Genomic DNA, 16686 nt, shown 5'->3' on the forward strand with positions numbered 1-16686 from the left:
ACCCTCCACCCTCCTCCTCAACTTGCTGCCATATGAGGATACAATGAGAAGACTGCCATCTGCAAACCAGGACGTAGGCCCTCACCTGACACCAGATCTGCCAGCACGTTGATCTTGGACTTCCCACCCTCTAGAACTGCAAGAAATAAATGTTTGTTTTGAAGCCACCAGTCTGCAATCATTTGTTATAGAAGCCTGAACTGACTAATCAGCTAAAGACGGCTAAAAGGAGAGGAAGACCTGTGCTGTGAAAGGAGAGTGATGCAGGCTAGAAAAGGAAGCTGGCAACAGAGGGCAGGGGCCTCGAATGCAACCCAGCTATCATCAACTGGAAGGCCAAAATAATGGATTTTGTTTGGCTCAAGTTTTAAAAATTGGAAAATTTGCGGGGGGAAGAATTTGGATTTCTGAAAAGTCTTGAACAAAATGATGTGGCAACATCAGGCCTACATTCCTGAGTCTCGACTTTTGGCTGAAGCCAAGGAGGAGTTATTGTCATGAACAGGGTCTGGATTCTCCAGTTCACCAGTATCCACATCATGCCCTATTCTTTTACCCTCTTCTTTCTTCACTTAATTATTTGCTTAGCCCCTCTAAGCAGTGGAATTTGCAAACTTCAATTTAGAAAAGCATGTTTATTAGAAATTAATCTGATAACACCAATTAAAAATCCACTATTTTTATAACAGTCTGCTAGAAATGAGAGACAACAAACATTAAACATTTGTGCCATATATCCAAAGATTGTTATTAGGGTTTCCTTTTATTCCTGTCTTTTCTACTGAAATTACCCATGGTCTTTCCTGGGGCTATGCAATGTAAATTTTTCATCACTGTTGTTGCTTGGTATTGGAGTTGAGGTTGATTTTCCCATCTTTGTATACTGTGAACACCTCATCACTATGCCATTTCCTTCACTCAGGCCTGGTGTGTGACAACACTGCAACAAATATTTTTGAGCACCTACGGTGTTCCAGGCACTGTTCAAGAAATGTAGGCTATCAACAAATAAAACAGACAAACCTGAGGAGTTTATCTCAGGATAAGCTCTGGGAGTTTTATTCAGGGATAGCCCACATTCCCAGAACAGTGCCTGGAACACTGTGGGTGCTCAAAATTATATGTTGTGGTGTTGTCACACACCAGGCCTGAGTGAAAGAAATGGTATGGTGCTGAGGTGTTCACAGTTTACAAAGATGGGAAAATCAACATCAGCTCCAACATCAACATCAGCAGACAATAAGCAATGACTGTAATACACAAGTAAATTATATATGTTGGAAAATAATTTGGAAAAGGAAAAATAATACAGTAGGCTAAGAGGGCTGGCAGTGGGAAACTGCCATTTTTAAGCAGGGCATTCAGCATCAGCCTCATCGAGAAGACGACGTTTAAGCAAAGACTTGAAGGAGGTTGTCGTGGGAAATTACCTCGATGTGATGGGAATCTCCAAGTACCAGGCAAGCTGTTCTATCATGGAACAGAGGCTCACAGACCAAATTAGGATGTACAAATCATGCAGATTATCAAATGAACCTAAAACACACGATGAGAAGCAAGAGGAAAGAAATGCTGTAAGTTAACATATGAAATACTTACAACGAGGTAGAAGCCCCACAGTATATGAATGTTGGGTTACACATTGTTAATATACTCTTCCTATTTCTTTTTGTCCCCCTCCTGTGTTCCCTTCTCTCCTCTAGCCTTCACCACTGATGGTGAGGATATAAGGACCAGACTTGAGCTCAGCAGACAGAGGTGCCTATGGCCAACACACACTTGCTTTATTAGAGAGACTCAGCACGAAGCACTCCTGGTCAATAGCTGTGGCTCATATTATTAGCCGGTTGAGCAGCTGGGAGCTTTTTCTGAGTCTCTTGGGTGGAACACATGTGGAGTCAGAGGAAGGACTACAATACGTATCATCCACAGGCAAGCAGCTTGGGATGACACAGCTGTCAGCGTGGAGGTGGTATGACCCATACCTTACTATTGGTTCTTCTATCCCTTTCTTTATAGAGATAATGCTCTTGATTATTTCATGGTTTACAAATCCTATATCTCATTCATTATATCTCTCTTTAACATGTCTTATAAGGTACATACTATATTTAACATATCTTAGACATTTCATCCACCCCATTGTTTTTCTCATCTTTCAGAGCAGAATTCAATATTCTCAAGTAGTGAATAATAGTAAACACACTTTACAGAGGGGAAAGAGTCAGCTATGAGAATATCAAAGCGAAGAGTGCACCAGCCAGAAGAATTAGCAAAGGCAAGAGTATACCTGGTTGGGGCATCTCCAGGACAGCAAGAAAGGCAATATGGCTGGAGTGGAGTCAGTGGGTGAGTGGAGATTAGTAGGAGAGATGGTCAGATTTTTCTGGACCTTATGGCCATTGTAAGAACTGTGTAATAACAAATTTATCCTTCACTGAGTTATATAGTTGACCTTTGAACAAGACGGGTTGGAATGCGTGAATCCACTTACATGCAGATTTTCTTCCACTTCTGCCTCCCCTGAGACAACAAGACCAACACCTCCTTTTCCTCCTTCCACTCAGTCTACTCAATGTGAAGAAGATGAGAATGAAGACCTTTATGATGACCCACTCCCACTTAATGAACAGTGAATATATTATCCCTTCCGCATGATTTTCTTAATAACATTTTCTTTTCTGTAGCTTACTTTATGGTAAGAATGCAGTATAGAACACATATAACACACAAAATATGTGTTAATCAACTATGTATGTTATTGGTAAGGTTTCCAGACTATAGTAGGCTATTAATAATTAAGTTTTGGGGGAGTCAAAAGTTATACTCCACTTTTCACCTATGTGGTGGGTTAGTGCCTCTAACCCCCAAGTTGCTCAAGGGTCAGCTGTATTACCAATTTGATTTTTCCATCCTCTAGGAATTACCCTTTACTCATGAGTAGGAGGAAAATTACAGTAATGCAGTATCATGGAAGCTCGGGGAAGAGAGAGAGAGATTCAAAAAGAGGTCAGCTGTGTCCCTGAAATGATTTTGGTAAAGAAGAGGTTATAGGAGATGATGAGAACAAGGTGGAAGGAAAGGCCCTTTGAATTAGCAATAAATATGTCATCAGTGACCTTCAAGGGACAAGTTTTGACGAAGCAGCTGGGGCAGAGGGCTGAGTGCTAGGTCACAGAGGAAGCCGGTGGGGAGGAAATGGATGTATTGCTTCCTCAGGCTCTGGTGACCTTTCACAGATCACTGTGCCTCATGGCTGCTGACATGAGAATGCCTCCTCCCCTGGAGGACTGCGGCACATGCTGTCAAGCACTTCCCAGCAGAGCCCCACAAACCCCGTTCCCATGTCGCAGGCTGCTGATTAAAGTGTTTCCAGCAAAATCTACCAGATTCTCTGAAAGGCCTTTGAGGTTGCTCATTCAAGTGAATACTTTTACTCATTGGTTTTTTTTTGTTTTGTTTTGTTGTATGAGTAGAGGGAAAGATGAGACTAATAATTCAATTTGCAAATGATACTTTCTTGTACAGTTCCTATCATTCTGGTTCCAAAGATTACCTGCATTTCCATCTATCTATCCATGCATCCATCCATCTATCTGTCCATTTATCCGTTCATCCTCAATCCATTCCTTCATTTTTCCATCCCTCCATCTATCCTTCCCTCCATCCATCCCTCCCTCCATCCATCCTTCCATCCATTCATCTCTCCATCTATCCCTCCATCAATTTATCCACGATTTATCCATTCATCCATCCACCTATTCCCTCCATCCATCATCTTCTTCTTGACGGTCATCTCTATGACAGACAACTTTTCCTTATCTCCAGGACTAACTTGTCCATCTGTCCTTTAAATTCCACCTTCCACCCCCTACTCCACTATTCCCTTTTCTCTTTTCTTGCTCCTCCTGGGGAGACTGAAGATCAGTGAATCCCCCCAACATTTTTTTGAGATGGGATTACAGGCCCCCACCACCCCCAGATAATTTTTTGTATTTTCAGTAGAAACGGGGTTTCACCATGTTGGCCAGGCTGGTCTTGAACTCCTGACCTCAGGCGATCCACCCACCTCAGCCTCCCAAAGTGCTGGGATTACAGGCATGAGCCATTGCACCCAGCTCAGTGAATCCCTTTTTATCTCTGATCTTCACTCCCATCCTTTCCTGGATAAACCCAAGTTCTTTCTGTCTTTAAAAGTAACACCTCTCCCCACCTCCCTGTCCATCGTATTTATCACCCTAGGTCTCTTATTTGCTCAAAGCAAAGTTCCTTGAATGCAACATTTGCACAAGTTTGTATCTGCCCTCTTTGCCCCCTGAAACTGCTGTCCTTAAGGCCCAGTCACACTCCCATGTCAGCTCATAACACCCTCAATTTACTTATTACATTTTCTATTGTAATTGCCTATTTTCTGTCTCACTCAATAAACTAAATTCACCGAGAACAAGATTCTTTCATAGTTACCTCTGTCCCCAGCATCTAGAACAGTCTCTGGCACATAGTAGACAACCTATGTCTGTTCAATGAATGAAAGCGTGACTGGCTGAATGAACGGATCCTATTTATGACCTCTTTTACATTTGACTCAGTTAACTATGTCCTCTTTTTTTTTAAAAAAAATTCTTCCATTAGTTACTCAGACAATAGTGTCTCTGGTTTTCATTCTAACCCTCTGTCGGTTCTTTTGTGGTTTCTTATCTCTAAATGATGCAATTTCCTAAGGGTCTTTTTTTGCTCTTTTCTCAACACTATCTACTCTACCTGGGCAAGCTCATCTGTAGCCACAGTTTTAAGGACAGTTTTATCTATACCTCCAGCTCTGATCTTTCTCCTGCTCCCCTCCTGATCATATATCTAGCTGCCTACTAAACATCTTCATTTAACTATCTCCTAGGGTCTTCAAGTATAAAAGTTAAAGAACTGAACTCATAACTCCTGTCACAGTTAATGCCATAGCAATCTATTTAGTTGCCAAAGTTAGAAATATGGGCATTTTCCTGGATATCCTTTCCCTTTATCTGTTATTTAATCAGTTATTGATTCCTTTAGGTCAAACTCCTACGACATATCTGAAATGTGTTCTCTCCTGCTCCACTTGCTTGCCATCGTCTGGGTGTCATGAGTGAGAGAATTCAGTTTGCTGGAGGAGGAATGATGAGTTCTACGCATCTCCCTCCTTCTCCCTCTCCCTACGTTCACACAGAGGCACAAACACCTGTGTCTGAGCACACACACAGAAAGTTGCACTCAGAGTCAGGCCGTTGCAAATACTAGGTTCCAGGCCTTCTGGCCACCTTTGAGGGAAGCAGTCAGCCCCCTTCCATGAGAGAGAGGAGATCAGGAGGCAGCATTGAGAAATAGGACGAAACTAATGACAATGGCTGTGCCTCCAAAGTCTCCAATCCCCAGCAAAAACTTCTCCCTTAAATAGTATTGTAAAATACCATATGAGAAAAGAAAAGAAAGCAATAAAAAGAAACCAAATTGTATTTTGACTGAAGCAATTCCAACCACATATTTCACAATCTTGTGTTAACTTCCCTGTCTGTATTTCATTTACTGCACTGACTTTGTCTCAAAAACAATTGTCATTACAGAATTGGCGAGTGTTGATTCTCTTCTGCATCATTTTAAAACAAGTCGTCAAGTGTCTAGCAATATAAGGCACATGCTGCACTGCAGGGATATTGAATTGGGACATCAGAGTGTGGTGGGGACAGGATGAGGCTGGGACATCAAAGTGATGGTGGGAGACAAGCTGAGACTGGGACATTAGAGCGATGGTGGGGACAGGCTGGGACAGCAGAGTGATCGTGGGGACAGGCTGGGGCTGCGACATCAGAGTAATGGTGAGACAGGCTTGGGCTGGGGCATCAGAGTGATGGTGGGGACAGGCTGGGACAGCAGAGTGATGATGGGGACAGGCTGGGGCTGGGACATCAGAGTAATGGTGGGATGGGCTGGGGCTGGGGCATCAGAGTGATGAGGACAGGCTGGGACAGCACAGTGATGGTGGGACAGGCTGGTGCTGGGGCATCAGAGTGATGGTGGGATGGGCTGGGGCTGGGGCATCAGAGTGATGGTGGGGCTGGGATGGCAGAGTGATGGTGGGGGACAGTTGGGTGCAGGGATGGTTTTCTTGGTTTCTGCTGAACTTAGAGGAAGGAGGCCACTAGACCTTTTAGTGTAACATTCTCTGTGGTAGTTAACTTGTTCATGGTGATAATCCTTTATTAATTCTTTCATTTTAATTTTGGAGAACAAAATTGTGGATGGTACCCCTAAAACAAAGCTGAGGAGGGCTTCAGATAACCTTAGCAAGTTTGGATTCTTATATTGAGGGCAAAAGAGAACACTAAGAATTTTAATCAGGGGGATGGTAGGATCAGGTTTAAGTATTAGAAATGATAACAAAATTATTTGTACCCAGTATATGCTAGGCCCTTTGCATGGACTATCTTATTTAAATTTTAAAACAGCTCTCTGAGGAAATACTCTTCATTTTCTTCTTTTTATAGATGGTGAAGTCAAGGCTTAGAGAGAGAATCTGTCCAACTTCTCACAGTTAATAGAAGGGCAGCTGGGTTTCAATCCCAGATTTGTTAGACTCAAGTTCATAGTGAGCCACCATACTGAGCCCAGAATCACTACAAAGGAGGTTAATACGATGTCATTGCCAGGTTAAGCTGTTTTTTTTCCCCCATATGAGTCTCCACCATCCTTCCTTGGCTTATTGTTCATCATTTCCCTGTGGTTAAGCTGTATGACAATGATATCAAACACATCAGCCTCTCTGCTGCCTCTGGGCACATGCTGGTGCCCCCCAGGGAAGTTCTCCTCTCCACCATGGTGGCCGCCCCCAGTCCTTCAAGACTGCTCTATCACCACCCGTCTCCAGTTCACTCTCTGCCTTCTCCTTCCCGTTCCCTCGTCCAATCCTGGTGCTTAATGTACGCGATCATCATCTTCTAACGCTGATCTTCAAACAAACTTTACAGCCACTAAAAGCACTTTTTTTTGAGACTGAGTCTTGTTCTGTCACCCAGGCTGGAGTGCAGTGGTGCAATCTCGGCTCACTGCAACCTCCACCTCCCAGGTTCAAGCGATTCTCGTGCCTCAGCCTCCCGAGTAGCTGAGATTACAGGTGTGCACCCCACGCCCAGCTAATTTTTGTATTTTTAGTAGAGACAGGATTTCACCATGCTGGCCAGGCTGGTCTCAAACTCCTGACCTCAGATGATCCGCCTGCCTTGGCCTCCAAAAGTGCTGGGATTACAGGTGTGAGCCACTGCTCCCGGCCCACTAAAAGCATTTTTAAGACCATGTAATGCGTCATGCATTTTTACTTATATTCAGATATTTTAAAAAAATTTTTATTATAGCTTAAATAGTCACAAAGGATATCATTTCTGATGTAAACAATAGACTTTATATTTATTTATTTTTAATTTTTGGAGAAATGGTCTCATTCTGTCACTCAGGCTGGAGTGCAGGGGTATGGTCATAGCTCACTGCAGTCTTGACTTCCTGGGCTCAAGCAATTCTTCTGCCTTAGCCTCCCAAGTATCTAGGACTACAGGTGTGCACCATCACACTTGGCTAATTTTTAATTTTTTTTTTTTGGTATAGTCAGGGCCTCACAATGTTGCCCAGGTTGTTCTCAAACTCCGGGCTTCAAGTGATCCTCCCACCTTGACCTCCCAAAGCACTAGAATTACAGGTACAATAGACTTTTAAGTAAAATGTTACATCACTTTCTAAAATATCTTCAGAAATTAAATACCATATCATTTGATATCCATAATTGTTCTTTGAGAAAAACTACACAGTCAAGCTCTTTTTTGACAATTGGGGATTTCGTACCACTCCGTTTCTTCCTTTACATCGTATTCCCATTTCGGTATCTGCGCAGATTTTTTTCACAATGTGAGATATTTTTTATTTTTGAAAAGAAATACAATATGCTACTTCTGCCAAATGCAAGTTCTTAAGCAGATCAACTCTAGGAAGGAGGACTACTAATGCTGAGGATCTGGACTGTTCATACCTGCATACTCTTAGAAAGTCTTGCTCCCCGTCTGTGACATACACACTCAAATGTAAAGACTGCTGCTTCATTCTGTGGTGCTCTTTCTGCTTTTCAACAACATTTTGTCTCATTAATTCACAATTATTACTTTACCTGTCTTCGTATCCCTTGGACAACTCAAGTGTGCAAAATTTTCTTTCTATCTCTAGCACAAAGCAGACATTTCATATTGGTTTGCTGATCCAATGGGCTAATTAGTCTTCTGTCCTGTTCTTTTATTTCATATTGTAGTTTCTTTCTCCTTCCTTCTCTCTCTCTCTCTCTTTCTTTCTTTCCTTCCTTCCTTCCTTCCTTCCTTCCTTCCTTCCTTCCTTCCTTCCTTCCTTCCTTCCTTCCTTCCTTCCTCTCTTTTCTCCCTTTCTCTCTTTCTTTTCTTTCTTTTTCTTTTCTTTCAAGATGGAGCCACACTTTGTTGCCCAAGCTGGTCTTGAACTCCTGGGTTCAAGTGATTCTCCCACCTCGGCCTCCCAAAGCACTGGGATTACAGGCATGAGCCGCTGTGCCCAGCCATAGTTTCTTTTTCAGACTGTTATTTTGAGCACTCCAGGTGAGGCCTATTTAGCAGTAAAACACAAGGGGAATTTTTAGCAGATGGGTGCAAAGAGTTCACTTCCTCACTTATAGAATAGAAAGAAAGATATTAATAACATGGCCCAGGCCATGCCTTTGAAACCTAGAAGCTCCAGCTGCCCAGGATGTGATCCTTGCTCCAAAGGAGCTAACCAGTTAGCACAGGGTGCATAGACATGGAAAACATGTGCTAATAAAGCATTATGGGGCAGGAAAGGCACGAGTAGCCATTGCCATTGTTATTCTAGAGCAGGGCCTGCTACAGAGTTGGGCAAGATTGCAATAAAATATTGTATTCATTAGACAAGCACGCCATGCTTTGGTCCCTTATCATAGACATAGAAGAAGTGCATGTGTTATTAAGTATTTGAGGTGGAGAAAGAGCCCAACTACTTCTTGGGTGTGGCTAAAACTATCCTTTTCAAGAGGCAACAGATGGGATAGGGGCTTTGGCGTCTGACAGATTTGAGTTTGAGATCTACCACTTAACTTGAGGTGCTGAATCTTTCTGAGTTTTGGTTTCCTCATCTATAGAATGAGAATAATGTTATGTGCCTCAATGTGTTGAGTACAGACATAGTGTGATTATATGTGTAGAGTGCCTGACATCTGGCAGTTATCCAATAAATATTAATTTCTTTCTTTTCCTCCTGTGTGGCTCATAATACTTTGCACATACTTTGATGTTATTGCTCACTAGTTTGATTTATTGTGAATTTCTTTTTCTCTTCCTCACTAGAGTCTTCAGAGGTCCCATTTAATCCATCTCTGTATTCACTGAACATGTCATAGTGCCTTCTCCATGAAGAGTGATCAGGAATGTTAAATTTAATTAAATAGGTGAAGAACATCTATTACAGAGAGGAAGAAGAACATCTTTGTCCAGCCCCAAATCTTGATCTTGGCTTTGAAATTCTCTTTATTTAAATGTCCTTTGGGCAAAGCAATAGAAATAGACTCTGGTTAACTGGTTAACTTAAGCTAAAAAGGACTTACAGGAAGGGCTCTTCAACAGTCTTAACAAATTTTTTTTTGAGATGGAGTCTCAATCTGTCACCCAGGCTGGAGTGCAGTGGTGTGATCTCAGCTCACTGCAACCTCCGCCTCCCGGGTTCAAGTGATTCTCCTGTCTCAGCCTCCAGAGTAGCAGGGACTATAGGCATGCACCACCACACCCAGCTAATTTTTGTATTTTTAGTAGAGACAGGGTTTCGCCGTGCTGGCCAGGCTGGTGTTGAACTCCTGGCCTCATGTAATTCACCCAGCTTGGCCTCCCAAAGTGCTGGGATTACAGGTGTGAGCCACTGCGCCTAGCCTCAGCAGTCTCATAGGAGAACTCGACAAGCAGCCCTGGGGAGCACAGATGCAGGGGAGCTCCAGAATCTGCAGTGCGGGAGTTGCTCTAGATGCCACCATCAGACCTGCAGTTCCAAATTTATCAATTACTGGGATCACCACCAAAAGTTCAAATTCCCAGAAGAAAACCCAACTTGTATCAGGTGCCTTTATTATAGCTAGACCACTAAGATTGCAGAGGGAAGCAATAGTTGATCCACATCGCAGATCCTGGGACCCTTCTAGGCATGCCTCCTTGCCAGCTTTTGGTCAAGCATGAGAACTTTAAGTTGCTACCTGTTTATACCATCTGTGTCAGGTGTCATCTCACATCTAATTCCTTCCCACTCAGCCATAAAATGAAAGCAAGTCAAGGGAAGCCTCAAGTAAAGAACAACTGGCTGGGTGTGGTGGCTCATGCCTGTAATCGTAGCACTTTGGGAGGCTGAGACGGGTGGATCACTTGAGGTCAGAAGTTCGAGACCAGCCTGGCCAACATGGCAAAACCTCGTCTTTATTAAAAATACAAAAATTAACTGGGTGTGGTGGCACACGCCTGTAATCCCAGCTACTCGGGAGGCTGAGGCAGAAGAATTGCTTGAACCTGGGACGCAGAGGTTGCAGTGACCTGAGATCTTACCACTGAGCTCCAGCCTGGGTAACAGAGCAAGACTCTGTCTAAAAAAAAAAAAAAAAAAAAAGAAAAAGAAAACTCACTGAAGAGCAAGTCCTAAAGCTAACAAAAAGCCCCTCGCTCCTTCCCTCCCTTCCATCCTCCGTACCTGCCATCCTACCATGAAGACCTCTTTGGTGTCTGTTATGTAGCAGCCCCTATGGGGCACTAAGATACATACAACATGATTCTTGCTCTAAAGCAGGTGACTTCCTAGCACAGGTACACAGACATGGAAAAATAATTTGTTAAAATGTAATGAAATGTAAGTGGGGGGATGGAGTGTCCAGTTGAAGAGGACAATATGATGCTGGGGAAAAGCACAGATTAGATTATGATGAAGCTAGGATCCAATTCAGGAAGGCTGATATAGTGTCATTACCATCCATGTGGGGATGGACATCTGTTTCCAGGTGTCTTCCCCCTGCCTTAGCCACAACAAATGCCCAGGTAGTCCTTTAGCAATTATTCTAGGTTAGTCTTATTTATAGACAGATGTTCACTGTGTACTGGAAGAGTGTCAAATGGCCCCTTGCCCTAGCATCTTTTTCTTAACTCACTGCTCTGATACCCGAAGTTTCCAGATTGATTAGAATGATTACCATGGGTAAGGCAATGTGTCCAGAAGGCCCCATTAGAATGCTAAGAGGTAACATCCACAGTTACAAATATGTTATCAAGGACTAGCTCATCTATCATACAGGCTGGCTTTCAATTAGCTATGAGTTGGATCCACTGAGAACTTGTCTCAAGACAAGTACGATTTATTTGAAATGAGGGGCAAGAAAACATTGAGGCTTGAAACATTGAGTACTTCACAAGAAAGGTTAGATCACAGAAGGAAAAATGTGAGGGGCACGAGATGGAAGGGAGGGGCAGAGAAAGAAGGAGAGGCAGTGGCCTGGAGGGAGACAGACTCTTCTTATTTTTGATTTAAGAGAGGGTGGTGTCTTTGAAGGTTCTGAGGAGTACTGAAAATGTATTCTCCAGTCACAGAAATTTGGGCAAAGGTGGATTGAACAAAGTGAAATTTCTATTCTAAAGATTCTCAGATTCTTAATTATGCCAACATGCCTGTAAATCTTAATAAAAACACCCATAATATCAATAATAATATTGATAATAACTAATACCTCTTAAAGACTTGCTTCTTTTCAAGTACTACACAGTTTTACTGAATTCTCACAACCTTACAAGCAAGTGCTATTGTTACAGATGATGTTTTACAGATTTAAAAACCCCCAAAGATTTAGAAGAGGTTAAGAAACTTGGATAAGGGCACAGCTAACAAAGTTATGGAACTGGATTCTAGTTGGAATTTTTGCTCTGACTTCACCATTAAAATTCTTAATTATTAGTGTAGGGTCATGATTTTTAGGGAATGATGTTATAAAGCAGAGGTTGGCAAAGTTTTTTGGTAAAGGGCCAAACAGAAATAGTTCTGGCTTTGTGGGCAATATGGTATCTGTCCCAACTACTAATACTGTTGTTGTAGTGTGAAAGCAGCCATGGGTGATACATAAACAAAGTGGGTTGTGGCTATGTTCCCATAAAAATACACATACAAAAAAAAAAAAAAAGAATGGCCTATCCTAAATACACCAAAAAGGCAAAAATAGTAGATAGTCAAAATGACCCTTCAAGTAACAGTAGTTGCTTACAAGAACTACCCTTAGCAATATAGCTGGGCCTATCAAAGCACAACAGCAAAAACTGATGTTTTTTGTCTCTTTGAATTTCAGAGTTCTGTCTTTCTTTGATAATGGAGAACAAGTTTAGTTTGAAATGAGAGGAGAGAAATAGAGGATATATTTTAGCCTATTCTCCTACTGCTATAAAGAAATACCTGAGACTGGATAATTTATAAAGAAAAAAGGTTTAATTGGCTCACAATTCCACAGGCTCTACAGGAAGCATGGCTGGGGAGGCCTCAAGAAATTTACAGTCATGGTGGAGGTGAAGGGGAAGCAGGCATGTCTTACAAGACTGGAGCAGGAGGAAGGTGGGGAAGAGGTGCCACATACTTTTAAACAACTAGATCTCATGAGAACTCTCATGAGAACAGCACCAAAGGGGGGAATCCACCTCCATGATCCAGTCACCTCAAATCAGGCCCCCACCTCCAATATTGGGGATTACAATTCGACATAAGAATTGAGTGGGGATGCAAATCCAGACCACACATAAAAGGACATAAATATTCCCCCACCACCTCCTTTTTTTTTTTTTTGCAGGGTAAGTATAGTTGAATTCTAGTAAAATACAAATGCATGTCTGGCAGCCATTCCACTAAATATCCTTTCTCAAATGATTTAACTCCCTCCTGCTTTGGGGCGGGAGCAGAACATTTTATGAACTTAAAGAATCATGTAAAATTCTTGACAAAATGCTTACCTGGGATTATTTCAACATCCCCTTCCTGACTGGCAAGGAAAACTACCTTCAGAAAGTTAGAGCTGGAAGAAATTGTTTGAGGTAGAAAAAGGTGAATAGCTAGCTCTGGAAGTTACCTACTAACCAGGTACTATGGAGAGGTAACTTGTTTGGATTGTGGAGATGATTTCTTTGGAGACATTTAACAGTGAATCTCTTGAGACCTAAAAGGAAAGAAAGTTTTATTTTGGTTCACTGTAGGAACATGACTTAGGTCTGATTTCAAGGAAACTGAGACTAGCCCAACAGAAGTATGCATAATTGAAATACCCGAAGAAGTACTAAGAAGCCCCCTCTGTGCATCATAATATCTCCCAGCTGGAGGCTAGAAGGTCACTAGTACAGATTTATTTCTTGTGATTAAAGTTGTGCTTTCTGAAACTAGAATCTTTAGTTACAAGTGCCTTTGGAGGTACAAATGAGGGATGCAGTGTTGTATTATGGCTACCTACCAGGCTTGTGTGTGCTGCCTGGCTCCATCCACCATCTACCACCTTCCTAACTTACCTGAGAACATCCAGCTCTTTAAGTCTAACTGACCTCTTAAAATGAAGGTAATAATAATGCCTATTTTCTAAAAATGTGCTAAAGGTCAAAATATTGCATAAATATAGGCTTTTGCTCAGCGCCTAGTATATGAGAGCTCAATAAACCTTAGCTATCATAATAGCTATTAGTAAGTCTTTGTTAGCCACTATCACTAGAGTGCATTTAGTTAATCAGATTGATTTCCACAGTAATAGTTACCTAAGAATATTGGACAGGCAAGAGAGAGAAATCTTTCTTGATCTGTGAGGGGGAACTTTAGATAGTATAATTGTGAATTGAGGAGGAGTGGAGGGCTTAGGCATGACACATACCTGGATTTCAAACCTGATTTTATTACTTGCAATACTTAGGATATTAACTTGGGAATTTACATAATTCTCTTGGCCTCAGTTTCTTTTTACATAAAAAATGTGGAGGCCGGCATGGTGGCTCACTCCTGTAATCTCAGCGCTTTGGGAGGCCGAGATGCGTGGATCATTAGGTCAAGAGATTGAGACTGGCCGGGCACCGTGGCTCAGGCCCGTAATCCCAGCACTTTGGGAGGTCGAGGCGAGCGGATCATGAGGTCAGGAGATCAAGACCATCCTGGCTAACACGGTAAAAACCCGTCTCTACTAAAAATACAAAAAATTAGCCGGGCGTGGTGGCAGGCGCCTGTAGTCCCAGCTACTCGGGAGGCTGAGGCAGGAGAATGGCGTGAACTCGGGAGGCGGAGCTTGCAGTGAGTCGAGATCGCACCTCTGCACTCCAGCCTGGGAGACAGAGCGAGACTCCGTGTCAAAAAAAAAAAAAAAAAATTGAGTCCAGGATTTAGTCGGGCGTGATGAGGAGCACCTGTAGTCCCAGCTACTCAGAAGGCTGAGGCAGGAGAAGCGCTTGAACACAGGAGGCGGATGTTGCAGTGAGCCGAGATTGCGACACTGCACTCCAGCCTGGCAACAGAGCAAGACTCCATCTAAAAAAAAAAAAAAAAAAGGTGGAAAGCAATACCTGCCTATTTTGTAAAGCAGTATCTGGAATACGGTAAGGCGAGGATAAATGAGTACATGATAAATAACAGCTACCTGAGGTGGGACTCCAACATTTTGGAGCACTTTTTATTAGTTGTTTATTTTTCCACATCAGACTAACATATGTATGTTTTTATTAGGGTCATGCTACATTTAAAAGCTACTGAGAAAGAGGAAGGAAATTATGACATGTGTTACAACATGGATGAATGTTGAGGTCATTATGCTAAGTGAAATAAACCAATTGCAAAAAGACAAATACTGTATGATTCCACTTACATGAGGTGCCCAGAGTGGGCAGATTCACAGAGACACAATGTAGAATGGTGGTTGCCAGGAGCTAGGGGAGGGGAACAGGAAATTATTGTTCAATGGGGATAGAGTTTCGGTTTTACAAGATGAAAGAGGGCCGGAGATGGAGAGTGGTGATGACTGGGCAACACTGACAACCTATTTGATCCCACTGAACTGTCCACTTAAAATGGTTAAGATAGTAAATGTTATGCTGTATGTCTTTTATCGCAAGGGAAAGATCACCTAGGGAGAACTGACACCTTCTTAGGATTGAGTTTTCTATCCTTGATATTGAACAAATATCTTCATATTCATTCAGCTTTGTAATTGTATTCTTCAGGAGCACTTTTACATTTTCCTTATATACATTTGCACATTTCTTATTAAATGTTTTATCTGGGTATTTTCTGTTTTTAGAGGCTACTGTAAATATGAGCTTCTATCCCATTTATCTTCAGACTAGCAGTCATTTAAAATATAAAACATTACGAAGCATCATGAAACAAGCCATATATTGCAATAAGTAACTTATAAGGTCAGTCCAGGAAATGCAGAATGAATTAGCTCAGAACCATTTCAGTAAACAAAATTTGTACAGACATTTGTTCCTACCATTAAGTTACTGTAATACATGCTAGTTATGTAGTTTCTGAAATCTTAACCACAAAGAGAGATGGCTGTTATTGGAAATAATAAAATACCAAAGCACAATTGGAGATACAGTTGTAAAGGATACAGTTTGTTCTCATTTATAACTCCTCACTGTCTTCTAATGGATGACCTTAGTCTCTGGAGGGCCCGCTGCTTTGCTGATGGCCTAGCTGTGATAATATAAATTAAACGAATGTTGGGTTGAGTGGGAATAAATGGTTTGGGTAAGAAATAGAAGAGAAGCCTAGACTTCTAGTGAAAGCTCCTGGACTGCGAAAGCCTAGAATGAACTGGGCTGGAAATTGGAGGGGAAAGGAGTGAGAAGGAAGCCCTCTAGCTGGATGGAAAGTTTGGGAGTGGAAGAAAATCCTGCCCTGTGACATTTTAATTCGTGTGTTGAGAACTGGGCCATGTCAACCTTTTCTCAGGTGAAATGGTCCTTACAGGTTGAGAAATCAATCCTTATGAATATTTGCACCTATTTTTTTTTAAAAGCAATCCATAAACATTGTTATTTTTCCAGAATTGGGTTACTTCTCCCATCATGACTCCCCTCCTGACTGCACGGTGTTACAATCAATTCTTATTTGTGAAATTTCGTGAGGAACCATTTTAGAAAAAAAGTTTCTCTTTCATTTCCAGCAATTGACTCTAATAACCCTGATTCTTGTTGCATTTTGGATGAAGAGAAGGGCCTTGCTGAGGTCATTGCATTTGCTGTGGCCTCCACTCTTGCTCCTCCAGATGACCTCCACATTGCTGGCTTCTTCTTGGGTAAGTTCTTGGCTCTCAGGTCATCATATCTTAGCTTCTTTCTGGGATATACCCATATCTAAAATTACTTTTATTTTTGTTTATTTCTTTGTTGCAGCTTCTCTTCCTAAAAAGCTTTGGTGGAGAGATGAACGTGGATCTTGTTTACTTTGTTAAGTGCTATATTCCTGGTCGTCAGAATGGTGCACGTGATAAGGCCTTAATAAATATTTGTTGAATGAACAAATTAATAAGATGTGGTTAAGCCTCTGTATTGCTTTTGCTCCCTTAAGTTGCAATTTGTATCTATGGCATTGGCTGAAGTATAG

This window comes from Macaca thibetana, chromosome 4 (assembly GCF_024542745.1).
Source record: "Macaca thibetana thibetana isolate TM-01 chromosome 4, ASM2454274v1, whole genome shotgun sequence".
NCBI lineage: Eukaryota > Metazoa > Chordata > Mammalia > Primates > Cercopithecidae > Macaca > Macaca thibetana.